Below are 27,838 nucleotides of genomic sequence, written 5' to 3' on the forward strand. Positions count from 1 at the left end.
AAACTAATTCAGCGTGTGGCGAATCCTCTCCAGCACAAAGACATTTGTTCCCCTGTGATCTTTTCCGCAGAGAAGACATTTGGATGTGGCAGTGATAAAACATTGATATTATTCAGATAGTGCTTTTGGGATGACGCTTTTGTAGAATCTAGGGGCTTCAAACTCTCAAGGATCACAAGATACAAACAGTGAAGTCTTGAGGGTAAAATCATTGTCCGATGAGCCCGCCATTCTCTATGTATTGCTTTTAGGAAGGAAATGTCTGTATGGCAGCATACAGCACCGGTCTACATCTAAATGCTGTACCGCTGCTACACTAAGAAAATCCTGGCCACAAATACTTGTTAATACATATCTAGAACATAAAAACCATTAACTATAGCTGCAAGGTACATGTGAGGAGTCTGATAAAAACGTAATTTTGAAGAGTTTTGCAATTTCCTTGTGATCCTTATCATCCACACCATAAGGATGCGTGAGCCCTCTACTAGACCTCAATACGCCTCTGATTTCATAAAGACCAATACAGAGTTTTTCTCACATTAATCCGACAGAAAAATAAATTGTGACATGTTCTATCAGATGGCATATGTACGCAGGTATTTTCTCCTGGCAGTATTGCATTATATGGTGGGATCCATATTAAAGGCATTGTGGCTATATACTAGAAATGCTCTTTTAAATAGCATTAAAGGTTTATACATAAAATTGTAAGTTATCTCCTATCCATAAGGGAAAGCCAAGTTCAGGTTTAGGCTATTTTCGTCTGTCTCATGAAGGAGCAGAAGTCAAGCACTTAAGGGTACTTTACACGCTGTGACATCGCTAGCGATTTCACCAGCGATAGCACCCGCCCCCGTCGTTCGTGCGACATTTTGTGATTGCTGCCGTAGCGAACACTATCGCTACGGCAGCGTCACACACAAATACCTTTTCAGTGACGTTGCTGTGACCGCCGAACAATCCTCCTTCAAGGGGGAGGTACGTTCGGCGTCATAGCGACGTCAATGCGGCGTCACTAAGCGGCCGCCCAATAGCAGAGGAGGGTAGGAGATAAGCGGCCGGAACATGCCGCCCACCTCCTTCCTTCCTCATTGCCGGTGGATGCAGGTAAGGAGATGTTCGTCATTCCTGCGGTGTCACAAGCAGCTATGTGTGGTGCCGCAGGAATGACGAACAAGCTCGCTACTGACCAGACAACGATTTTTGGTAAATGAACGACGTGTCACAGACCAACGATTTGTAACTCTTTTGCGATCGTTTAAGCTCGCTCATAGGTGTCACGCGCTGTGATGTCGCTAACGACGCCGGATGTGCGTCACAAACATCATGACCCCGACGATATATCGTTAGCGATGTCGCAGCTTGTAAAGCACCCTTTACACTTCTAATCCATTCAAGAAGGTGCTCTTTAAAATCTTGTTAAGATTCTTGAAAATGCTGGGGTCTTAGCAGTTACAGAACGTTACCATGGTCAGGACATGCTGCATTCTAGATGCAGAGTGTCTTCTCTAGTGGAGACATGAGTCTTCTCCTAGGGAGAAAACAGTGTCCATACCCACGATCAGGATTCTGGGCACCGTGGATTTTTGCTGTCTTCTCCTGCCGAGAAGACTCGGGTCTCCACAAGCATAAATTGACATTCTGCGGCTCAGAATGGGATGCCGTAGGTCAGTTTACGCTGCAAGACAAAGAAGCACAGTGGGCATGGGATTTATATCCAGTGTACTTGTACTGTACAATGAGGAATTTTGGCCACCAGGAAAACACACAGCATCTAAAACGCTGCAATTCCCAATCGTGGGCATGGACCTTTAGAACTACAGCGATCAGTAAATTATCCCTTAACCTATGAATTAGGGATATTTTATGATTTTGGAAGTAACACTTTGAAAGGGGTTGACCCAAAAGCAAAATGTATCAATTGATACATGTATAATTGTTGAAGGATTGCAGAAACAGCTTTCCCAAGTCTCTCTTTTGTATTGAAAAGTCATCTACATTAATTCTCAGTTCATTTATAGACGTGATGGGGACAGCCAGGTGGCATACTTGGCTTTTCCTATCAGTCCTGTAAATAGTAAGCATTGCTTAATTTAAAGAGGTGGTTCACTACTCTGCAATAGTAGCCACATGTGTCAAACTGATAGGGAAGGCTTTTTCTAAATACCTTCAGCCAATTCTGCCTATGAAGGGCACTATTGCAGTCCACTGACCCCAATGACGTGACCCCCGGGTTCCGTGACCTCTGGGATCCGTGGTGTCACGTCAACTTACAATTGACCTTATATCACCGAGACTGGCACCAGTCTCCCTGAGTGACTGAGCTGTGTGTGGAGTTTTACCACTCATCACAGCATAGTATTGATCCTACGTGCAACACTCTGCAGTAAAGGAGAGTGCGCATGACATGCTGAGCTGTGACGCTGGGCTGTGATGAGCGGTGAAAGACAACCCACAGCTCAGTCACTGGGGTCAGCTGCTGTAATGTCAGGTCAACTGCAAGTTGACGTGATATCACCAGAGCCCAGAAGTCACTGAGCCCCGGGGGTTCATGGGCATGAGCGGTCTGCAATAGCGCCGCTCACAGGCAGAATTTGCTGATCAAGGTATTTAGAAAAGGCCTTCCCTATTAGTTTTACAGGGATGGAGTCACTACTGGAGAGAAGTGAACCACTCCTTTAATTTATAAATGTTGTTCATGGGCAAACCCATAAGTAGTCAATCACTAAAATTATTACCATACAAAAAAATGATAAATTCCTGAAAAAAACCCATAAATTAATCATTAAATATTTTTTTTATGAAAAGGACAATATTAATGATACCTTACTTCTATTTGTACATTTGCTGTAACATTTTTTGGTATTTATATGCTTCACTACTCATCGTCTTCACACAATATGTATAAGAGGATGCACATAACAACTACTACTATGTATCGAACATTCAGGTCCTAATATTAAAAAGAAAAATCAGACTAAAGATTAAAAAGAAATAACATTTCAGCAACAAAATACATGTAAGCTTCCTCATATCCGAGCCTGAGCCTAAGTCTATGCCATAAGCACATTATGCCTCTGACGCCTGGCTGGCCTGATATGGACATGTTTTATAGGACCTGTTATCAGAGTAATATAGCATACATTTCTAAAGCTCCACTCCTTACTATTCTCAGCATTCAGCCTCTGCATCTGGCTTCCGCTCCTCTTTTTATTTCTCCATCTATATATCTGATTCTACCAAGGAAATGAAAAGCAGAGGTAATATGCTACACTTGTCTTAATCTCCTGAACCATCCAGCACATCAGGAATTGCCTGGCCGTGCTAATAGCTCACTGAGGTTTGCAGTTCAACCTGAGTGGAGAGGTGACAGAACGAGGAATAAAGATTAACTGTTTGGTTTTCCCTTCACGCTGCTCTCTCACATCCTTCCCTCAACACAGGCACAATCAATGCCAAGCGACAAGATATCTTGCATGGTCAAACTTCATTCCTCCCTCGTTTAATTCTTGACTTGTCATTCCGCTTATTATTCATGTATTTAATCTAGCAATAAAACCCTGGATAGAAATCTATTTTACAATCCTGGCTGCCTTGTGTTGCATGTCCTTTAACAATTCATAGAGTTAAAGTTTTAAAGCAGCGTTCTATGGTTGGCCGTGACCATTCAACATACGTGCATTGTCTGTCACTCCTCTATATAGCGTTGATCATTTGCAACAAATCATTGTGACCTCACAAGTTGTTACTTGTGCTTTTTCTGGAATTATAGGTCGTTAACAGAGATGAGCAAGTTAATTCGATGCAAATCCAATTTGTATTGAATTTTTAAGAATTTGCTTAACTTTGTGAATTCTAACAATCTGTGATCCGAGTCATGTGAATCACCAAAACTGACAGCCATCTTTCTACATATTGCAGATAAGCGCAGAAAAATCTTATATGACTTTGGGCTTGCCCATAATGCCTTGCAGTTATTACATCACATGATGTGGCACAGCAAATCAAGAGGGACTTGATAAAAGCTGAAGGGAAGAAGCGCAATAGGGTCTTACCCAACGGACATATAAAAGTAATAAGGGGATATGCTCACCTTATGGGGTTGTCTGTCACACAACTAGAGTTAAAGCATGTAGTGAGCTGCTCCAGAGTCCACGTACTAAAAAAGCTGAACCAGATCAGGAACAAAGTAGATGTGGAACTGTTACTGCACTGCTGAAGATATGACATAAATCCAGGAAAGTTGTATGAAGGTGGTGTTATTCAATGCGTTTCAAAGTGTCAGCTCACTTCTTCATTAGGAAATCCACTGATACCTGATGAAGAAGTGGGGTGACCCTTCGAAACGCGTTGAATAAAACCACCTTCATTCAACTTTCCTGGATTTATGTCATATCTTCAGCAGCACAGTAACAGTTCCTCATCTACTTTGTTCCTGATCTAATCAAGACGGACTAACAGAGCCTGTATAATAGCAAAGGTAGAGAATGCAGCAGCTACTTTGGGGTAAAGCTGGATAATTAGACGTCACAGCACACAGCTTAGCAATAGAGCCATAAAACAGCAAAAAAAACATTATAGACAGGACAGCAGTGGGAATATTTACCATCCATTTACAGTGCTGTGCAAATTAATCGGGACAAAGTATTTTTTAAGTAAAATCGTAAGTTGTTTACCAGTCAGTGATTCAAACCAGTTTTAACTGCTTTGAACAGGTGTGAGTGTACAACCTTGAGTAACAAAATGTGGTTTTACTGGTTTTAGTCAGAAAATAACAGCTAGCTGCCCCCTCAGCTTCAAATGAGAGCTTATTTCTGTGACGAGTGGCTTAGTGTAGTTTTTCTTTCAGTGTGATTAGTGCCTGTAAAATGGATGTTACTCCACGGAAGAGGTCTAGAATTATTACTCTTAATGAACATACAAGTCTGACTGTAAGAGAAATTGCTTCCACCAGTGGAAAAAGGTAATTTTAAGTGATGAAGCCCATCTTTTTGTTCAAGGGTACAGAGCAAGTGTTGTTAGAAGAAGCAAAAATGAACCATTGCGAGCTGATCATATTCAACAAACTATAAAACACCCTCAAAAACAGATGTTTTGGGTCTTAATAAACAGCTGATGGTACATGGAGCTTATTTCCTGTTGATGGTATGATGAATTAATCCAAATACATAGACGTTTTAAAATGTTTTATTGTGCCAATCATGTGTAAATTTGAAGGGATATTCCAACATGATTTGGCATCATGCCACAATTCCAAGTGTGTGAAAAAATTCCTGGAAGAAAATAAAGTAAAAGTGCTGGACTGGCCTGGCAATTCACCAGACTTAAATCCTATAGAAAATGTGTGGAGCATTCTGAAGAGACGTCTTGGCAAAATGGACAGTACAACCAAAGAACGCATGATAAACAGTGCCATACAAGTGTGGCTCCATGATGAAGAATTGAAGAATTTATGCAACAACATGGTAGAATCAATGCCAAAACCTTTGAAAATCTCATATCTGCTAAAGGAGGACATATTTCTTACTAAAATTGGTATGTAGCAGTGCATTATAACATTTTTATTATTAAATATTCAAAAATATGTGTTTTGTGTTTTTTTGCTTTGTCCCAATTAATTTGCACAGCTCTGTACTTATAGCCATATTTGTTGAGGTCTCTTCTAAATTCCTACCTTTATGTTTGAGTTAAAGATTGGATTCAGTCATAGGAGACTACAGAGTATTATACAAATTTTTTCAGGATAATTGGAGCACTTGCGATTCATGGCAAGTTTATTTTTCTGAAACTCAAATTTGAATTTCAAAAGTTTTTTTTTATCACTAACATTTAATACTTTATTAAGAGGGCTTTGAAATATTAAATAAGAATGCCTACTAAATATGAGCAAAAAAGACACACTTCTCAGGTTTGGCATCTAATTAGACTCTGTTAGAGCCAGACAAAGGCAGTGAAAACTTCTTTGGCAACTGATAAAGAAGTCTGCACACTCCCTGGGCCAGTGGCCATGGAAAATCAAAGTGTACATTAGACTAGGATAGTGCAAAACCTTTTAGGATTATCACAATGCACAAGAATGCAGTCGCAGTTTTAAGACAGTTTCAGGTCAGCTAAAAATCAATGTCCTTTGGTTCTTTCGTTCAAGTAATTTTAAGAAATAACATTGCTTTACTTTAATTAGCAATTGCTGGAAAAAAATGATAGCTGGTGGGGCAGGGTTATTTTCTAAATCTGTTCCTAAAGCCCCGGTTACATTTAGCGACTTACCAGCGATCCCGAAAACGATGCGACCTTGTAAGGATCGCTGGTAAGTCGCATGGGAGGTCGCTGGTGAGATGTCACACAGTCAGACCTTACCAACGACTCAGTAACGATACAGGTCGCAGTAGCGACCTGTATAACAATCTCTGCTGTCATTGGGACCCTGTCACACAGTGTCAAACATAGTGATGCGTCCTGCCCAGCAGGGCATCGCCTTTGAAGAAAATGGTCCAGGACATTCAGCAACGACCGGCGACCTCACAGCAGGGGCCAGGTTGCTGCTGGATGTCACACATAACGAGATTGCTAGCGAGATCGCTGTTGCGTCACAAAAACGTGCCTCAGCAGTGATGTCGTTAGCGATGTCGCTTAGTGAGATGTGGCCTTAAGGCTAAGGTCACATGGCAGTATAAAAAATCAGCACAATTTTTATCCAGAAAAGTGGGATGACTTTTTTCTCACTTGTCATCTGTGTGCAGTCCGTTTACAGTACACTTTTTTTACATCAGCTTTTAATAATTTACAGGACCATTTACAGTTTCATATATTACAGAATTGCAATGTTTCCCTACTGTGATATTTGTTTTTGTTATCACACCCGTAGACTCGAATAAGTGAGTCTCATCCGACTTCCAGAGAAAAATCAGGCATGCTACAATTTTTTTCATGGACAGATTCTGTCAGTAAAAAAAAAAATCAGTTACCTCTCGATTAGTCAAAGTGCTGTCTGCTTTTTTCATGGATAACACTCAAACCGAAAATACGGTTGTGTGAACCTGGCCTACAAGGTATGCTCCAATGTGTGATATTTTTCTCTGCCAACTGTGCAAATGGTTAACTCCTTCAGCCCCAGAGCCTTTTCCGTTTTTGCATTTTTGTTTTTTGCTCCCCTTCTTCCGAGAGTTGTAACTTTTTTATTTTTCCCTCAATCTTGCCATATGAGGGCTTGTTTTTTGCATGACGAGTTGTACTTTTACATGAAACCATAAGTTTTACCATGTAGTGTACTGGAAAAGCAAAAAAATTCCAAGTGTGGAAAAACTGCAAAAAAAAGTGTGATCGTACAATAGTTTTTGGGATGTTTTTTTCACTGTGTTCACTATATGGTAGAACTGATGTGTCTTTGTGATACGTGAGGTTGGTGCGAGTTTGTAGACACCAAACATGTGCAGGTTTACTTGTATCTAAGGGGTTAAAACAAATTCACAAGTTTGTCCAATAAAAGTGGCGCACATTTTGCGCCATTTTCCGAAACCCGTAGCGTTCTCATTTTTTGGGATCTATGGCTCAGTGATGGCTTACTTTTTGCGTCTTAAGCTGACGTTTCTAATGGTACCATTTGTGCGCAGATGCTACGTTTTGATCTTCTGTTATTGCATTTTGCACAAAACTTGCGGCGACCAAAAAACATAATTTTGGCGTTTGGAATTATTTTTGCCGCTACGTCGTTTACTGATCAGATTAATTGATTTTAGATTTTGATAGATCGGGCATTTATGAACGCGGCGATACCAAATATGTGTATATTTTTTTATTTTTTAACCCTTTAAATTTCAATGGGGCGAAAGGGAGGTGATTTGAACTTTTAGGGTTTTTTTTAATTTTAACTTTTTTTTCTTATTTTACTAGTCCCCCTAGGGGGTTATAGCGATCAGCAATCTGATCGCTCTGCCCTATCTGTAGATCTCAGCTACAGAGCTGAGACCTGCAGATATAGTGCTTTACTCTCTGTGCTGGCACTATGCCAGCATTGAGAGGAAGTGACTCATGCTAGCTACAGGCATCATCACATGACCCTGTGCTACCATGGCAACCACCGAAAGTCACGTAATCATGCACGTGACTTCCGGTGGCGGCGGCGGTAAGTAAATGTAATGGCTGCGCGCATATACATCTCGCTGCCAGACTTTGGCAGCAAGATGTAAGGGGTTAAATGTTGCGAGTGGAAGCGATTCCACTCGTAACATGCAGGCACACATGTCAGCAGTTGAAAACAGCTGATCTGTGCGCGGATCGCCGCATCCTGCCCGTGGCAGGGGGCGGGGCTTAACGTCACATGCTCCATGATGGATAGATCCGTCATTGGTCGTGAAGGGGTTAATGGAAAGGAAAGGTTAAGCTATGGATATACCGTATTTTCCAGATTGTAAGACGCACTTTTTTTGCATCAATCTACGCACCTACCGCCTCCGCGGCCATTTTCTTTAAGTCAAACTTGTCAACTGCAGGTGATTCAATGCACCCGCCGCCAAGACACCCCATCATGTGACACTCCCGCAGCCCACCCAATGGTGCCCGCCACGACACCCCCGAGCACATCCTGTGACCCTGTCTCCTATAACCCTGCTCCACCACTGCCGCCCCGGTAAGCCATATCTGAGGGATTCAATGGAGCCCACAGTCAGATCAATGGCACCCGCCACAGAGACACTCTGTCCTGTGACCCTCCGTCCTGTGACCCTCCTCAATGGCACCCGCCACCGAGACACTCTGTCCTGTGACCCTCCGTCCTGTGACCCTCCTCAGTCGCTCCACTGCAATGTCACCCCTGCAACCCACCAGCAGATCAATGGCACCTGTCACTGTCATGACACCCCTAAACGCATAGTATCGCCGACCCTCTTGAACCACAACACCCCCTCCTCTGAGCCCGCAGCATCGATCTGCCTCCTGTGACCTTTCTGAGCAGCTCCAGCACCGCCACTCACCCCTGGTAAACATTAGTATTAAGACGCACTAGGATTTTAAGATGGACCTTCATTTTAACATTAAAAATTATTTTTTCCTATTTTCCTCCTCTAAATTTGGGGTGCGCCTTATAATCTGGTGCATTCTTATAAAATAAAAAATACAATACATTATTAGAAAACAATTATAGTTATTGACTCAATTCTCACTATATCTACCATATACCAAGTAATCGCAATCAAAGAGTAACAATTTTCTGAATGGAATTTATAGTCAATGTCACAATTTTGCTAGAGCCATACAAGGGTCTGCAGGGCACCTGCCCTGATCTGTAGGAGGCTGGAAACCTTTGGTATCTGCCAGTGATAATAAATTTTACCAGCAGATTGCAGTTAAAATTATCACACATTCTCCACAGTTTGCTTTGCCACAAACTCTGCTTTCACCTCCCAAAATATTATTTTCCTTTCCAATATCCTAATTACCTACAAAGACAAATTGAAGGTATCATCATCTCACCTATAGGAAGCATTGGACTCCAGGGAGAAATTCAACAAAAATAAAGGCAGACAAACCCAGGTCACCCCTGTCTCAGCGCATTCAGATTTATTGGTGTGATGAGACGCAGCAGAAAACAAGGAGATATACAAGTCCTCTTGGTACACATGGATAACAGATATTGCTTTTCCTGCCTGAAATTAAAGTTTTCTTTATTCTCCTTAACCCTTTATTTGACTTGGCAAATTTATAGATGTGTTCTGACTTTGCCAAATATTAATGTTGCCTTGGAGAGAATTGCTTATGTCCAACATCATTCTCAAATGATTTGTCTGGATTAAAAAATCTTTTTTCCAATACCCCATGAGGGAATTTTGTATTGACCAGGTCAGAGAGCAGCCACTTCAAACGACCAAGGAGATCCATGCTTTACGCTGACAAGATATTGATTTACATGGTTGTATGCTTGAAAAAAGACAAATGTGCATCACGTTCAATCAGAGGACGCAAGAAAAGGGATATTTTAATGGAAACTGTCTAATGCTTCATTTCACCTGTGGAGGCACCATGGAAAATTGAAGGAACTTTTGCTGCAGAATTTTTGATAACACAAAACTGTGAGATTAGTTTATCATCAGTATTGAATATCATTGAATAATCCAAGGCTCAAATTTAATGTGAATCATAATAAAATGTGCATGACATACATATGCACACCCGCAGGAATCATGGATGAATAGTATGGTTCTGCATCCTAATTACAGTGTCATGCCTTTGGGTTCTCACAACAGTTGTTAAGTGTCTCTACACATTAGTGACACTGTACACTGATGAGCAAAAAGGTAACAATGTTTTAAACATTTGAATTTCAGGCTACATATTTCACCATCCAGAAAAACAGGAGGATACAGAGTACGTTGGTACAAAGAGTATAGTTTATTACAACATATAAGTGACACACACGGTAAAAACAGACAAGAGGGCAACAAGTGACAATGCAATGAAGGTATATTAAAGCCAGGCACAGAATAAATAGATGGTAGCAGTATCAATGAAAGGGAGGAGGGAATACATATAAAACCTCAAGGTGATAAAAAAATCACCAATTCTGTAAACAATATGAGAGAGACCTCCACCAGTTCATGGATAGCAACCAGGGAATCAAATAACCCTATTAAAGTGCCTAGTGCAGACTATAAAACTCAGCGTCACAGCGACGTCACACGGCAGCCGGCCAATGGAAGCGGAGGGGCGGAGCTAAGCAGGACGTAAACATCCCGCCCACTTCCTTCCTTCCGCATTGTGCGCCAGGAGCCGCAGGACACTGGTAAGATCTGTTCATCGTTACCGGGGTGTCACACACTGCGATGTGTGCTACCCCGGGTACGATGAATAATCTAACGTGCAATTCTAGAGACAGGTACGATGTGTATGCGATGAACGTTTTAATGTTCAATTGCAATCGCACGTACCTGTCACACACTGCAATGTACTTACAATGCCGGATGTGCATTACTTACGACGTGACCCCGCCGACACATTGTAAAATACATTGCAGCGTGTAAAGCGGGCTTAAATCTCCACAACCACAAGAAGCAAGGAGCACAATTTTCACCAGGGATTCTAAGACACCACACATACCAATATTGAAACTATATGAGAAACTGTGGAAAGAAAAGCGCAATAGGGTCTTAACCCAAAAAGGGAGGAAGATATGTAATAAAAACACACTCACCTATAATGGTTGTGCCAGTCACAACCACTATACAGGCATATATAAGATCCAGGTCCAGGCAGCAGTCCCAAAGTTGGCTGATAACAGAGAGTGATAGAAGAAGGGTCTTAATTCCGCGCCAAGGACACAATGGATCCAGGAAGAGATTAATGCTTCTTTAATAACATGCACAAGTCTACGCGTTTCTGGAGACACAGCTCCCTTCATCAGGACATTGGCAAGAGAACATTTTCTTTTTGATGTTCTCTTGCCAATGTCCTGATGAAGGGAGCTGTGTCTCCAGAAACGCGTAGACTTGTGCATGTTATTAAAGAAGCATTAATCTCTTCCTGGATCCATTGTGTCCTTGGCGCGGAATTAAGACCCTTCTTCTATCACTCTCTGTTAATATTGAAACTATAACTGGCATGGGTAGAAGATTTCATCCAGCTTAAGTAGAAGGGGAGCAGATGTGATTGCATTCCCCACCACATGTGATCAAAGGAACCTAACAAGCAGACAAGTGTAGATTAACTCCTGCTAGTCTGCCTATGAAACAGCAGCACACAGCAGGTCGACTCTGGAGTCTGGCTGTGTTGATCCCAAACACCAGAGAAACCATCTGGCAGTGTGTAAGAATCTGCAATGTAAACAGAGCCCGACACCATCATGATATTTGGTAAAGTTTGTGCAAAATTCCATGTGATTGATAGCCAAGATGATTGTCTATAAAATGAAGGTTATGTCCCTTTCAAAGCTGTGTAGAATGATGAAATATAGATATTTTTAGATATTCAAAAGTTGAAAACATTGTTACCCTTTTACTCGTCACTGTATAACATCTTACCCCACCAATTTCAATGGGACCAGCCAACTATTTATTCTGTATGGAAATGCTTCGCTACAAGGGTCTTACCTACCCTTCCCAAATGGCAGATATTAAGTAACACAAGGATTGGGCTGTTGGATTTTAACTGCTCAATCCTTGTGTTCTCTGGTAAGTGAGTGACCACCATAGACAGTGGTTTACCCCTTCTTCCTGCTGAGGACATGAAAACGTACAGAGAGAGAGATCAGGAGAGAGAGCAATTCAGCCGACAGCTAATCTGTGTGGCCTGCCTTAGGTCCAAAAGTTACTGTATATACTATTTAACTTTCAGTAACAGTGAAAAAAATGCAACCTGTACAACACAATTAAAATTAAGGGGTGTAAATTATTTTCAATGAAACTTATTTGCCAATGCAAAGCTATCCCCAAAGGAAATTTATTTAAAGTGAACCTGTCAGGTCCAATATGCACCCAGAACCCCAAGCAGTTCTGGATGTATATTGCTAATCCCTGCCTAACTGTCCCTGTATGTAGTAGCATAGATAAAGAAATCTTTAGAAAAACTATTTCTAAAGATCTGTTATCATATGCTAATGAGGCCAAGGATTTGTCGCAAGGGCGTAATTTCCTCTGGCTAGTCGGCCCCCTTAGCATGTTAGTTACACCCCTGTGGGCGTGCTAACATGCTAATGAATCCGCAGCGTCAGAGAATGGTTGCTCTCACCTTTCTGCTACCATTGCGTATGAGTCCTAGATTTTGGCACAGTACTCATGATTCCAGACTTTCAGTCATGCGCACTACATGAATTTGAAGCCAGGACTCGTACACCCAGCTTCATAGTGCGTATGACCAAAAGTCTGGGATCATGAGCACTGAGCCGAAATCTAGGTCTCAGAAGTGATGCAGCAGAGGGGTGAGAGCAACCATTTTCTGATGCTGCACATTCATTAGCATGTTAGCATGCCCACAGGGGTGTACTTACATGCTAAGGGGGCCGACTAGCCTGGGGAAGGAACATGCTTGCGACTAGTCGCTGGCCTTATTAGTATATTATAAAGGACCTTTAGAAATACTTTTTCTAAAGATCCCTTTATCTATGCTACTATAGGCTGGGACTGTTAGGCAGGGATTAGCAATATTCCCAGACCTGCTCGTGGTTCTGGGTGTATATTGCACCTAACAGGTTCACTTTAATATAGACTTTCCAAGCAGAATAGGTTCAGTATATAAAAATAAGTATTGCAAAAATCCCATGGATGCATGAAAATCTTTAGTCTTAAGTTTTGTACATCTAAGATGGCAGAAAAAAGGAGCATTCATAAAAGTATGACTGTCTCAGCCTGGAGCGGTATTGGTGGCTCACTGTAGCCTTACCGGATTTAAGTCCTAAGTTCAAATCCCATCATGAACAACATCTGCTTCTAGTTTGCATGTTCTCCCCGTGTTTGTGTGGATTTCCTCCCACACTCCAAAAACATATTGATACGAAATTTAGAATGTTAGCTTCAATTGGGATAATGATGATAATGTATGTAAAGTGTAGTGCAAATTAATGGTGCTATATAAGTGAGTAAAAACAAATGTCTGGGTAAGGCTTTTATATATGTAATGTGGCTTTACTGTCTTTCTGTTTACTAGTAGACTTAAAAGTAAAAGTTTGCAAAATTGATATTTTTAACTATGTGGGGAAACAAAGGAAAAACATTTGCCAAGGTGCATAAGCCATTAAAGAAGTGGTTCACTTCTTGGCAATAGTGGCCACATCTCTGTAAAACTGATAGGGATGACTTTTTCTAAATACATTGTTTATTTAATTTTCCCTCTTAGTGGTGCTGTTGCGGTCCATTCATTCCCATAAAGTTACCCCCCGGGCTCCGTGACCTCTGAGATCCAGTGATGCCGGGTCAACTTCCAGTTGACGCGATGACATCACTGAGGCTGGCCTCAGTCTCTCTGAATGATTGGGCTATGGGTGGAGTTTCTGCCCAACATCACTGCCCAACATCACTTCTGCTTGCGACGCTCTGCAGTTAAGGAGAGAGTGTGCAGCATGCTGGGCTATGACAAACAGTGAAACTTCACCCACAGCTCAATGATTCATGGAGACTGGGGCCGGGTTCGGTGATTTCAGGTCAACTGGAAGTTGACGTGATGTCACCGGATCTCAGAGGTCACGGAGCCAGAGGGGACACTTCATGGGGATAAGCAGACCACAATAGTGCCGCTCACAGGCAGAATTGTCTGATCAAGGTATTTGACAAAATCCTTCCCTATCAATTTTACAGGGATGTGGCTGCTATTGCAGAGTAGGGAACACCCCTTTAAATATGCCTCTACCTCTATGAAAAGTGATAAAAGTAAAAGCAATAAAACACCTTTACGTCTTACTCAGATGTCTTTGTTTTTTCGCATGAAGGATAAAAACAAACTTAATTTCATGTGTTTTGGTTCAGATTTTCATCATTGGTTTGTCAGTGTTTCCATTTTTTCCATTACTAATTTTCTTGTACACAAAAAAAATCCACATGGACTGCACACATATGATGTGCAGTCTATGATTTTTTTATGGTCCCATTAACTTGTACAAGGTCATCTCAATAAATTAGGATATCATCAAAAAGTTCATTTATTTCAGTAATTCAATACAAAAAGGGAATTGCATATATTACATAGAGTCATTACACACAGAGTGATCTATTTCAAGTGTTTATTTCTGGAATTGTTGATGATTATGGCTTACAGTCAATGAAAACCTCAAAGTGATTATCTCAGAAAATTAGAATAATTACCACAAATCACCTGCAAAGGCTTTCTAAGCATTGAAAATGGTCCCTTAGTCTGGTTCAGTAGGCTGCATAATCATGTGGAAGAGTGTTGACTGACAGGTGTGCAGAAGGCCGTCATTGACACACTCCATAAGGAGGGTAAGCCACAAAACAAAAAGTCATTGCTAAAGAAGCTGGCTGTTCACAGAGTGCTGTATCTATGCATATTAATGGAAAGTTGAGTGGAAGGAAAAAGTGTGGTAGAAAAAGTGCACAAGAGACCGGGATAACTGCAGCCTTGATAGGATTATTAACAAAAAGGTGCTTCAACCCACAGACTATAATGGGTATGTGTTAAGTCCATGACGATAGAACACGTATGTAAAAAAACAGACGTCTGAATAAGGCCTTAGGAATTATTTCAGGATGTCACACAGGAACCAACAAAAAGTAATTGTTTGAAGTAGAGAAGTGAAACCCATTAAATACAAACTTCCAATTACTAATTAAAATAGCTAGTGAAACACTCGTTAATCTACATCAAAATACAATACCATGGGGGATCCAAGTACTTCACAGAAAAGTACATTATCCTAAAATAGAGGATTGCCCTTGCCTAGTGATCTCTGAAAAAAAAAAATCTGTTCTTCTCACAATTAGAATTTCTCTGAAAGTCAGAACACATCTTGAGCTGTAAGCCACAGAGCATATTAACGTGTTATTAAGATGGCTTTGAAAGGCCTTATTATCTGAAGTCAAGTCTCTTGGATCAATATTCACACAAGTGCATCTTCCTTCCAAATCAATTAGTACAATTAGAGTGTTAAGATACTTGTACTATCCCTCTCATCAAAAAAGGCATAAAGCAATGAAAACGCTTTGAAATGTTCTGATAAAGCGGTTACAAAATCCGAGTTGTCCTTCACTGAAAAAAAAATATGTCATGTTTTCCTTTGAAAAGTTCCTCAAACACAAGTTCCGGCCGGCGTAATTAACATTCATCATTAGCTCGCATGCAGATAGAGGCACAATTATAATAACTTGAAGTCAATAATTCATAAACTATAATGCATTATTAATCAATTATTGAGGCCTGAATTACTTTTAATGAGATTAAGATGATTTGAGCACTAAGCAGTTGAATCATATTGATTTAATCAATGTGCTTAATTAAACTGTGTACATTCTCTTCAGGATCATTATTTCCAATATCCAACACAAGTGCCTCCTTTGATATTTTCTCTCTCGAGTTCTTTCACAGTTTTAGCCTCTTTTTTTATGCAAGCATATTTAGAAGTCAGAATCTTCATTAAACAAATTGCTAATTGAGTGCAAAAGCCATTATGGGTGAACGAGCCCATTAAATTTCTAAGCGTGCGGTGACACAGGTTTATCAAACAGCAACATTCTCACGTTGCATTTATTATTATTATGGCTATCAGGAGTAAATCTAGTCATCCGAATGTCTTTGGAAATAGCTAGAGCAATAACATCCTCCGCTACTGCAATCATCAGCATTTACTAAGATAGGAAATAATGGTAAGAAAAAGGGATATAATACTAAGACTATAGAAGCTATAGGAGCTAATTATAAGAAGATCCGAAATATTACTAAGAATCTTGAAATTGTTACTAAGAGCATGGGACATAGAAATGGGATTATGAGAAATCTTACCAAGAGTATGGCAGATAAAACTAGGAGAAATTACTAAGAAAATACAGGAGATATAAATAGGAGTATGATAGAAGCTATGAATGAAGGCAGTAATAAAAATATAGAAAATATTCATAAAAATGTAATATGGAATGAAATGCCCAAAACAATGGACATATTATGAAGAATACGATAAACATTACTAAGAAATTGAATGACAAAAAGAAGGGAGAGATTACTAAGAATATTTATTTTGCTAACTTTTATAGTGCAATCATATTCCACAGCACTTTACAGCCATAACCATTAGTGATAGGCAAGCATCGTGGTGCTAGGGTACTCGCGGTGCTCGGCCGAGTATCACTGGTGCTTGGATGTGTCATTCGTCAAACAAGAACACAAAGTGATGGCTCCCTTCACTGAATGATGGGAGGTGGCACCCCAGTGCAAGCCATTTGCAGTGTCTGAATTGCTCTCTCTCGAGAAAATAAAAAGAAAGTTTTTGGATGCAGTGTGTCAAGAAAAAAAGGAAAAACCTGACCTTCCTTCCTCTGGAAATGCTCTGTATATGGCTGGCTGTATGTGGGCGGAGAGCCGAAGTTCCCAATAACTGATTTCCATTATATCGATACTAGCGTTGAGCCCTTTCAGAGCATTTGACCTGCTCAACTCGAGAACCGAGCACCCGAACACTTTAGTGCTCGCCCATCTCTAATTATCCTCACTATTCCCATTGGGGATCAAAATCTAAACTCCTTATCTTTGGAGTATGGGAGGAAAAAGGTGTATGTGAATGAAACCCATGCAAACAAGGGAGATGCTATTAAGAAAAGGGGCACAGAAATAGGATTATCAGATAAATTACTAAGAGTTCAGTACATAAAATTAAGAATATACGCAATGTTATAGTTGAAATATAATACATAAACAAATTAGAAAAATTAATAAAAAATATGGGCTGGGAAATAATTCAGTATGGGAGAGAATGGCAATAACATTGGATGTATTACTTAAAATAATATACAATAAGCATAATGAAATTATATAACTGGTTCAAGGCTTCAGTGCTAAATATTAAGAGTGGAACCTGTGCTATCAAGAAACTCCAACTGGGTGTAAACATGCTGTATAGTAGAAAAAGTTTCAGATAAATATGAAGGGTACAGTTCTTCTCATCAACAAACTCTAAGGCCCCATGCACATGTTGAGTGTTTGGTGAGGTGGTTTTTTTTTTACCTATTTCTAAGCCAAAACCAAGAGTAGGTAAACAATGAAGAAGTGGTGACATGTTTCTATTATACTTTTCCTCTGATTGTTCCACTCCTGGTTTTGACTTACAAATACTAAAGTAAAAAACGCACCAAATACTCAAGGACTCAATGTGTGCACGTGGCCTAAGCAGGTGCCATCTAGACTGTACTTCTACACCAAACATAATGGCTAGAGAGGGACGTTGTTGAGGAATGTATTGTGAAAGACAATGAACAGAAATGGATTTATAATTCATGATTTAGTTTACAGTAGGATCTATCAACAGAATTACACCCTGAAGTGACAAAAAATGCAGTTATTATGTTAGGGTTAATTTTGATTTACAATACAAAGTGCTTTGTGTAAACCTTGAGGCATTAGAAAGGGCTTACATAGAAGAAATGAGGACCATAGCAAGATCTAAATGTTGTTGGCTTCAGGAGCTTATTAGTTGCTTGCATGACAGATCATGGCCAAGTGAGCCTGGGGCTGATTGACTTTCAGTGTGTTGATCAATGTGATGTATTATGCCCCAAATATAAGGAAAAAAATGCATTATCTATTAGAAGCATTTTTCATACTGACAGGGATATCTTTATAATCCTAATGTTTATTAAAGGCATTGCCTTCAATATACAATTTTTGTAAAGACAAGGAATACTAATAAAATGAAAGCATTACTTACCCATTACATCCATTACCAGCACCCTGGTAGTCTGTGCCAGTCTCTGATTAATCACTGGCCTTAGTGGTCTTGTGCTGTACATATAGGCATCAGCGCTATAGCCAATGATTGCCTGCAGAAGCCACGTAGGTAGAGAACACATGATCAACTGCAGAGAAGTAATCGCTAAGTGGAAAAGACCACCGAAAAAGCACCGCTTAATAGGAGATGAAGCAGTTTAATAATGTATGTTTGTATTTTTTTTATTTTATATTAATTTAGAAGTGTAAATTCAAAACACTTTGTATAGATAGTATGAGTGAATATAAGGAACTTTGCATTGTATCTTTTTAGAGAAATCTGCTTCTTTCGCCATTTGTGGCCCACTTCCACTCTTCGCCCTGCTTCTTAAACTCACCATCCACTCAGAATAAAACAGCTCAACTCTGTCTTAGTTAAAGCAAGATGGACATCCAGCACAGGGAAGTATACAGAGCAGGTTGGGGGAAGAAGAAATGAGGAGGTGAATGAGAAAACAATCAAATGGAGAAACAGAAAGATGAAACTGAGCTGTCTAACAAGTCTTTTACCTCACCCCAGAGCTGGATTAACATTTACACTGCTCAGTACTGCTTTTTCTTCCTTCAGTACTGCTGCTGAATATGTGTTTTAAAATAAAGAGTAAGAAGCCCTCTATGTGTGTCAGAAAGACCAAAGCAGATGGTAAACTCCCTTCATCTCAGAGTCAATTGCTAATTAATTCAGTACCCTCAGAGGGAAAAACTAGTGAAATGCAAGATAAAAGTCATATAATTGTCTGAAAAGGCATGTATCAAGGTAAAAACTGGAGAAGAACGGGTTTCATGCCATGCTAAAAACCACAAGCGTAAGTATAATAAAACAATGTTCTTTTATTTAGGCAATTCCTACGCGTTTCGGAGACATATCCACCTCCTTCCTCAGGGAAAAAAAGATACAATAGTGCCCCTTTTCTTGCTATACTTTCATCCAGACCATAATATAAAATATGTATGAATACTGTAATTCTTGCAATTCTGAAACTGGATAAATATATTTGCTGATAACACTGCATTTGTTTCCATTTCCCATAATTCAAAGTGAACATCTGTGACTGAAGGTAAATATAATTATAGAACAAAGTGTTCCTTTTCATTGATCAGTTAATTTTACATTATAGGCTTTGCAGCTCGGAAAATCATTACCCCAGTGATGAAAACAAGAGATCTTTAATAAACACAGCTTACTAAAAACTTAACATGTCCCATTATTGTTTTATCTCATTTTCAGTGGTAAGATACAGAAAGGATGGTTTTACAGACATGATTTTTAGGAATCTGCATTTTTGTTATTTTTTTCTCTGAGTCTATAGGGAAACTTGAAATGCATTGCAAACTATACCTGTTTTTGTAGAGAGGAGATGTCACGATTAGAGCAGATCGAACGCCCAAAAATCCGGGACCGGCGGATCACTGCCAGATTTTAAAAGTGTCTGATCCGCTCCGGAATCCGGTGCCCATATAAGTCAATGGGGACCAGAATCTCGAGATTAAAAACATCTGTGGAGGAGATAGGAGGGTAGGAGCAAGCGCGGCATACTCACCGAGGCACTGTCATAGCGGCACACTCCTTCTTATTGGAGGGAAGCTTCACGATCTCAAAAATAAATACTTTGCTAAAGTTTTAGAGTTAGGAACAGTGGATAAGGCAATAAAGTACGCCATTTTACTAAACCTATCCACCACTACTAAAATTATATTTTTTTCAGGGGAGGAAGGAAAGTAAAATCCATGGATAAATGTGTCCATTGTCTGTCAGGCATAGCCAATGGTAGAAGAATCCCAGACGTACGAGTATGCGGGGTCTTAGAACACACACAGACATTACAGGAAGTCACCAAATTAACCACATTTCAATGAAACCTTGGTTACCAAAAACAACAAAAAAGGAGGTCCAAGGTCGCTTTACTACCTGAATGACCTACAACAACAGAGCTATGATGCTCCCCTAAAATTTTGAGGTGCATATGTAACGGCACAAATAGTTTTCCTGAAGTACAAGCTGCAGGGGCATCCACCTGAAGCTTTAATACTTCACTTTCAGGATTAGAGTACATGGTGATGAAGTTAAGGAGAAAAGTGTTCAGACAATATATCTTACAGAAATCACTCCACTTGATGATTTCCCTGGACTGCCAATAAACCACTGGATTATACTTGACCCGCCAGGGGAGGCCCAGTATGCCTATATTATTTTAACATTATTTTATTCTATAACCAAAACTACCATATACTGATAGGAGTAATTGTAGCATAGACCAAAAAGAAAAAAACTCCTAAAAACAATTATTTATTTATTAATATTAAAATTGTAGATATAGCCACTGCTAATCCAGAATAACTACAGTGATATGTTAAGGTGAGTGAAATAGGGTGATAGACTCGATTGGTGGGGACAGTGCAAATAATTTCCTGTTCTCAAGGTAGGGGCAACGTTAGTAGTTGCACTAGTCTTATTCAGATTCAAGAAAGCGTGGTTTAGGGGATGACCTATCTCTCCCTCCCTTGCTCCTACCTACCAGCGGAGGTGTACCATAAATTATTGGGTACCCCCCGCTCCACGTCGTCTCTCCCTAATATCTCCCTTCAGACCAATCGCCAAGACCCGGGAGACCCACCACCAAAGAAGATATGTGCAATTAGTCACAGTACTAAAGGATAATTAGATATTTTAAAACTTAATCTAGATATTAGATAAATCTCAGATCAAAAATAGTTCTTATATATACATGGATATAAATTCCAGCAGGAATTGGTTTGTCTGCCGAAATCATCCAGTATAAATCCCAATTTTTGTTTATCTATGAACATGGATATAAAGTCCCAGCAGGGAATAACTTATCTGCCGAGACCATCCAGTATTCTATCCCGACGCGTTTCCCCCCTATGTTTTTTAGGGGTTCATCAGGGGACTGATCCGGATTAATTCTAGGAAAAAACAAAATATCCAAGACATAATATCAGAGTCTATCTCAATAGACCATACAATACATAATAAAGGAATGGAACTGCCAGTAACAGCAAATGGAGGGGGCATACCTTATATCTTAATGACTGATGGTCGCATCAACAGTGTGGCACCAACCGCCCATCACAGGGGCATTTACTCCGTCCTGAGACACTGCTCTCAATAATCTGCAGGTCCCATAACGTCAACTACCAAAAATAACATATAATAATATATTTTTGGCTTCCTTTCAAACAGCCATAAGGTTCTCACAGAGGCTATGGAGCTCCTCACATTGTCAAAGGAAAAAAGACATACCTTATAACTCAAAGAGTGTCAGTCACTGCGGCAACATGGCATAAATCGCCCACAATAGAGCACCCAATCTGTAGGGGAACGCCGCCTCTGTTGTCCCGCAGGTCCCACGGTGTCAGCCTGCGTGTCACACATCTTCCCCCTCTCTCTTTCAGTGTCTTATACACTATGGGAACTCACAATTCCCGCCTCCCAGTGACGCGAGCCGGAAGTGCCGGGTGTCTCACCTCCGTATCCGCTCCCTGGGATTCTAGTATGCCGTGCCACATCAATCAGCCGGAAGTGTTCCGAGGATCGCTTCCGTGCCTGCGCAGTACAGTGTGTTCAATGACACGCAGCCCGGAAGTAGTCTTCCCACGTCACATCCGGTGCGTATCCTTTAGGATCATCCTCACAGTCTGCCGGACATAATAGCCCACTGGAGGCAATCTGTGACGTCATTTCCAACGTGCAGCTCCTAAATGTATCCCCACATATGCTGCATGCAGCAGTTCCTAGTAGAAATTAGTATATGTAATTCACCTATCGTTAGTGAAAACCTGCACCTAACTGCACCCATGTAAGATAGATATATGTACAAGTAGATACGGCTACTGACAGCAAATATCACTGTCAGGCAAAACAGCAATAAAATTATTGAAAATTATTCAGGCTACACATATACTTATAATACCTCTCAGGTATAGCTATTTATACTCATTTGATGCTTTTTAGATGAAACTGGTATAGCTCAGAACCTCATTTAGTCCATTTGGACTGACTGTTTCAAGTAGAAATGTCCACCGTGCCTCTCTCTGGAGGATTTTAATATCCCAGTTCCCTTTCCTGATTGGTCTTGGGACAACTTCAATTCCCTGAAATCTTATACTTTTAGGATCTCCTCCATGACACATATTAACATGCCTCGCTATAGGCGTCTCTCGTTTATGAATTATATCGCCTACGTGTTCCCCTATACGGACACGCAGCTGCCGTTTTGTCTTACCGATATAACTAAGCGGGCATGTACAGGTGCATCTATATACTACACCCTCCGTCCGACAGTTCGTGAAGTCCCTAATGTGAAAAACCCTTCCCGATTGTTGGTTGTTAAAGGTTTTACTCTGATCAATATATGGGCAAAACTTGCAGGACCCACACCTAAAAGTCCCATGAGGCTTTCTTTCTAACCATGATCCTGATGCTTTCTCTGCCACATAGTGGCTATGGACCACAAAATCTTTAATGGTTTTGCCTCTTCTGTAGGTGACACTCGGGTGTGGTGTAATATATTCACATATATCAGGATCCGATCTCAAGATCCCCCAGTGTCGTCTTAGTATGTGCATGATCTTACTATTTTCATCATCATAGGAGCCAATCAGTCTAGTGATCTTATCTTGTCCAGATTTAAGTTTTGGGGCTAACAATGTGACCCTCTTTTGGCCCCAAGCAGATCTAAAGGCTGTCTGAATGACGTGTTCAGGGTACCCCCTATCTCTGAAGTTATCTCCAAGTCCCACTGACCTCTGTTGAAAATCATGTAGCGAGGAACAGTTTCTCCTAAAACGGAGAAACTGCCCCTTTGGTATGCCCCTACGTAGAGGTTCCGGATGGTGACTCTGCCACCTCAGCAAACTGTTTGTTGCCGTTGGTTTGCGATAGACTGTAGTTCCCAGGGTCCCATCAACATTTTTAGTCAACAGGATATCTAGGAAAGGCAGTCTATCACCTCCCACCTCACAGGTGAAGTTGAGTCCAAAATTGTTCTTATTCAAGTGTGCCACAAACTTCAGGAAGGATGCTGCATCCCCCCTCCAGAGGACGAGGATGTCATCTATGTAGCGCCCCCAGAAGGTAATCTGGGGGTTCCACGTGACATCCTCGTCCCCAAAGACCACTGCATCCTCCCACCAGCCCAGGTATATGTTTGCAAAAGTGGGAGCACAGGGGCTCCCCATTGCGGTACCCCTGAGCTGGTGGTAGAACTTGTTATGGAAGGTAAAGTAATTATGAGTAAGCACAAAGGTAAGGAGTTTGATTATGAACCTATTGTGTTCTCTATATTGTACCCCTCTTGTCTCCAGGAAATACTCAACCGCTCTGATACCATTATCATGTGGTATACAACTATACAGTTGTTCAACATCAATTGATGCAAGTATAGTGTCCTCATCAATGTGTATACCTTCTATTTTACTCAGTAGGTCTGATGTGTCCCTGATGTACGAGGGCTGTATGTTCACAAACTCCCTCAGAACCCTATCCAGATAGATACTGGGGTTTTGGCCCATAGCATCAATACCTGACACTATGGGTCGTCCCCTAAGGGGATGTATCCCCTTGTGGATTTTGGGTGTGGAGTAAAAAGTTGCTATTGTCACCTCCTTTGGAGCCAGAAAATCCATTTCATCCTTCGATATGAGGGTCAACTCAAAGCCTTCCTGTACAATTTCAGTGAGGGCTATCATAAATGCAGATGTAGGATCTCCTGGTAGGACTGCATATGTGGCTCTATCTGAGAGTAATTGGAGGCACATAGAGCGGTATTGTTCCGTATTCATAACCACAATATTGCCCCCCTTGTCGGAGGGCTTTATTGTTATGGCTTTATTCTGGTCAAGGGACACAAGGGCTTCTCTTTCTCTTTGTGTCAAATTACTTTTACTGCTGGTTAATCCAGGTCTTATTTTACGTATCTCCTTGGTCACCAGTGAAGAGAATATATCAATACTCGTACACTCAGTGGGGGGAGGCATCTTCCTGTTCTTTGGTTTTAGGTCAGTGAATGGACCAAACCCCTTATCCGTCCTGTTATCCTCTGATAGACTTGCCAATAGTCTCACGTCTGGGAGCATATCAGGGGATATTCCTAGTTTCTGACATTCGTTCAGGTCATTGTGCTTAAAGTACTTCCTCCATCTGAGTTTCCTCAGGAATAATTCGAGGTCTTTAGCCCAGACAAAGGAATCAAACCGTGTAGTGGGAACAAAGGATAGACCATATCCAAGGACCCTCTCTTCCATTTCGGACAGTCTATAATCAGATAGATTGACAATCTGTTGGCCATCTGTTTGGCCTCCATTTACCATTTTTTGGCCCTTCTGTTCTGTCTTTTTCGGAAGGGATAGGGGTCCCTCATCCCTAAAAAATTGTTTTGGTGCACAAAGGAGGTTGGTGGTCCAAAGGAAGATGAGGATTCTGAACCCGAGGTATGTGCTCCCCGTTGGTCCTGATTCCCAAAATGATTTTTGTTTTCCCCCAGGGCACCACATCCTCTGATACCACCACGTCCAGCAGACTGTACACCTCCCCGTGATCTATTTTGACCCCTCTCTCTGGATCTGCTCTCAGAGTCTGAGAGGTCCGAGGATGATATGTCACCTCCTCCTTCTGTGAGATTAAAGGCCCTTCTCTCTTTAAAATCTTCCAGATCCCTGACAAAGTGTTTGTGTTTACGGCTCTTAAGGTTTTGTTGGTATTTCTCCACTGCACCTTGTAGTGCCAATTCTTTGATCTGGAAGTCAGAGTCGTTATTAAATTTTAGGGCCTCTTCCCTGAGAGTAGTGAGGATCTTGTTGGTCTCCTCAAATTTCTTTTTCTCCTCTTCTAGGAGGATATTCATGAAGCGAAGTGAGGAGGCCACACACTCTTCCTCCCACCTTTTCAGGAGGAGGGGGGTCCTTACTCTTTCTGCTGGAATCAGATTGATTCTCAATCCTCTGGGCACTATATATTATATTATACTATATTATTTTTTATATAGTGTTCCAGGGGCGATTGGTCTGAAGGGAGATATTAGGGAGAGACGACGTGGAGCGGGGGGTACCCAATAATTTATGGTACACCTCCGCTGGTAGGTAGGAGCAAGGGAGGGAGAGATAGGTCATCCCCTAAACCACGCTTTCTTGAATCTGAATAAGACTAGTGCAACTACTAACGTTGCCCCTACCTTGAGAACAGGAAATTATTTGCACTGTCCCCACCAATCGAGTCTATCACCCTATTTCACTCACCTTAACATATCACTGTAGTTATTCTGGATTAGCAGTGGCTATATCTACAATTTTAATATTAATAAATAAATAATTGTTTTTAGGAGTTTTTTTCTTTTTGGTCTATGCAACATTATTTTATGCAATGTTTTGCCATACTATATCGGCTGCATGTCCAGGGTAAGACTAATAATTAATATTATGCTCTTATATTGGGTATTGTATCATAAGGCAGAATATCACTATGCCACTCTATTATCTAGCAAAGCTATATTGAGGTATGTTTATGTGTGATTAATGCAACATTATCATATCTGTGTGATGCAACAGACTTCCTGTTTGGTTCAGGGTTCCCCTGAGCCTCAAACCGCTCCTGTCCCACCTCATCCCCTGCATTAGGGTCGGCCATGTCCAGGTGTCCAGGGTCTTGAGTCATCCTGAGCCTAAGCCCTCGTTTTGCCCTACCATGCATGCGCGGGTTCCCGCTGCCTCTCCAAGCTCTAAGTGCTGGATTCCCACTACAACACATGTGCTTGACGTCACTAATGATGCGGAAGCCACTGATTGGCAGTTGCGGGCGTCACCTATGACGCGGTGGCTGCTGACTGGCCATCGATGACATCAGCGGTGACGTGGCAGCCGCTGATTGGCCGTCGATGACATCACCGGTGACATGGTGGCTGCTGTATGGCTGCAGCTGCTATCTGGCATCTGGCTTGGGGCAGGGCTTAGGGCTTAGGCTATAAAGGAACCTGGGCGATGCCCATTGGAACGCAAACATCATTTGCTATTGAGATAGCTCAGTCAGCAGGCTGAGCTGTATGTCTGTGTGGCTACTGCGCCAAGAGATACCTGCAGTGTCTATGGCAGGATTGTGTGCATGTGTAGGAGTGGTAGGCATTGCTAGGCATTCGGTGATTGACGCGCTAAGACACCCGCGGCTCAGCACACCCAGGGTCAGCTATCCTGCTCCTGTCTTACCATTCCCCAATCCCCAGGTACCCCAGTGAGATTAACTGGGCTGCCTCTTCGGTCTGGACATGCTCCCTATTCATATGACTGATCCCTTGTCCCCTGTGTAGTTAACAGAAACGATTCATATGCGGAGGTGTGCTGCTAACACCACCATCTTTTGTGTTGTGTCTCTCTGAAGTTGTTACATCCGGCCACCTGTCTCTTAGTGGCTTTGCCATCTGCCTGGAGGACCGCGGGTGATGATTGAGCTATTATTAGTTTTGCTCCAATCGTCCTCCTGCGTAACACTTGTGACTGATAGATTTTATAACTAGAGTTAGTTGCATAATATACTGCCATGTCAAGACTTTCTTTATGCCACGTGTCACTGGGTAGTAGGTGTAGTATCTGAGTTACTGTACTTGAATTGCTGGAAAAACAGCTAAATCAGGAGTCAGCCAATGTCCCAAAGCTCCTTTGTCCCATCTCAGAGAGCATATATGCTGGTAATTTCTCATCAATAGAGACAGTGGCATAACTAGAGTCTCAATGGGCACTGGTGCACAATGTGGACCTGGGTCCCCTCCTCCCCTGCATGTTCGTCAGATTTATGGGCCCTTGTAGTGTTCTAAATCCTATAAAGACCTACAAGTTGCCCCCTACACCTTCATTATGTAGTAATGTCCCCCATTCTGTACTAATGTCCCCCATCCTGGGTCCCTTCTTGGTAAATATGTCCCCCATCCTAGTAAATACGTCCCACATCTTAGTGAATATGTCCCCAAATCTTGAATATATGTTCCCCATACTGGTAAATATGCCTCTTCTCCTGTTATCTATATCCCCATCACTGGCCACATCCTGGTACATATGTCCCCATTCTGGTATATATATGTCACCATCATGGTAAGTATGCTCCCATTCCTGGTATATATGTCCTCATCCAGGACCTATCCTGGTAAGAATATCATCCATTCTGGTACATACGTCTCCCTTTCTGGTAATTATGTCCACATCCTTGTATATACAGTATGTCTCTGATCCTGGGCCCCATCCTGGCCTATATGTCCCCCATCCTGGAATATGTGTCACACATCCTGGGCTCCTTCCTGGTATATATGTCCCCCATCCTGGCATATATGTCCTCATTCTGGGCCAATTTTGATGTAATTGTACCCCATCCTGGTATATATGCCTTCATCCTGGGCCCTTCCTGGTATGTATGTCTACATCCTGGCATATA

The 27,838-nt window shown here is 41.3% G+C and overlaps 1 protein-coding gene and 1 long non-coding RNA gene across 2 annotated transcripts in view; both read right to left on the bottom strand.

Moving 5' to 3' along the window:
• Positions 1 to 27,838, bottom strand: part of AGBL1 (AGBL carboxypeptidase 1) — a 1,396,462-nt gene that overhangs the window by 900,709 nt on the left and 467,915 nt on the right. The gene's annotated exons all lie outside the window — the stretch shown is intronic.
• LOC142304005 (uncharacterized) lies at positions 20,795 to 21,906 on the bottom strand. The gene is made up of 3 exons (XR_012753060.1): positions 21,671 to 21,906; positions 21,445 to 21,561; positions 20,795 to 21,333 (listed from the first exon to the last, which is right to left on the bottom strand). It is a non-coding gene; the product is annotated as an uncharacterized LOC142304005 (long non-coding RNA).

Source organism: Anomaloglossus baeobatrachus, chromosome 4 (genome assembly GCF_048569485.1).
Source record: "Anomaloglossus baeobatrachus isolate aAnoBae1 chromosome 4, aAnoBae1.hap1, whole genome shotgun sequence".
In the NCBI taxonomy this organism is placed as follows: domain Eukaryota; kingdom Metazoa; phylum Chordata; class Amphibia; order Anura; family Aromobatidae; genus Anomaloglossus; species Anomaloglossus baeobatrachus.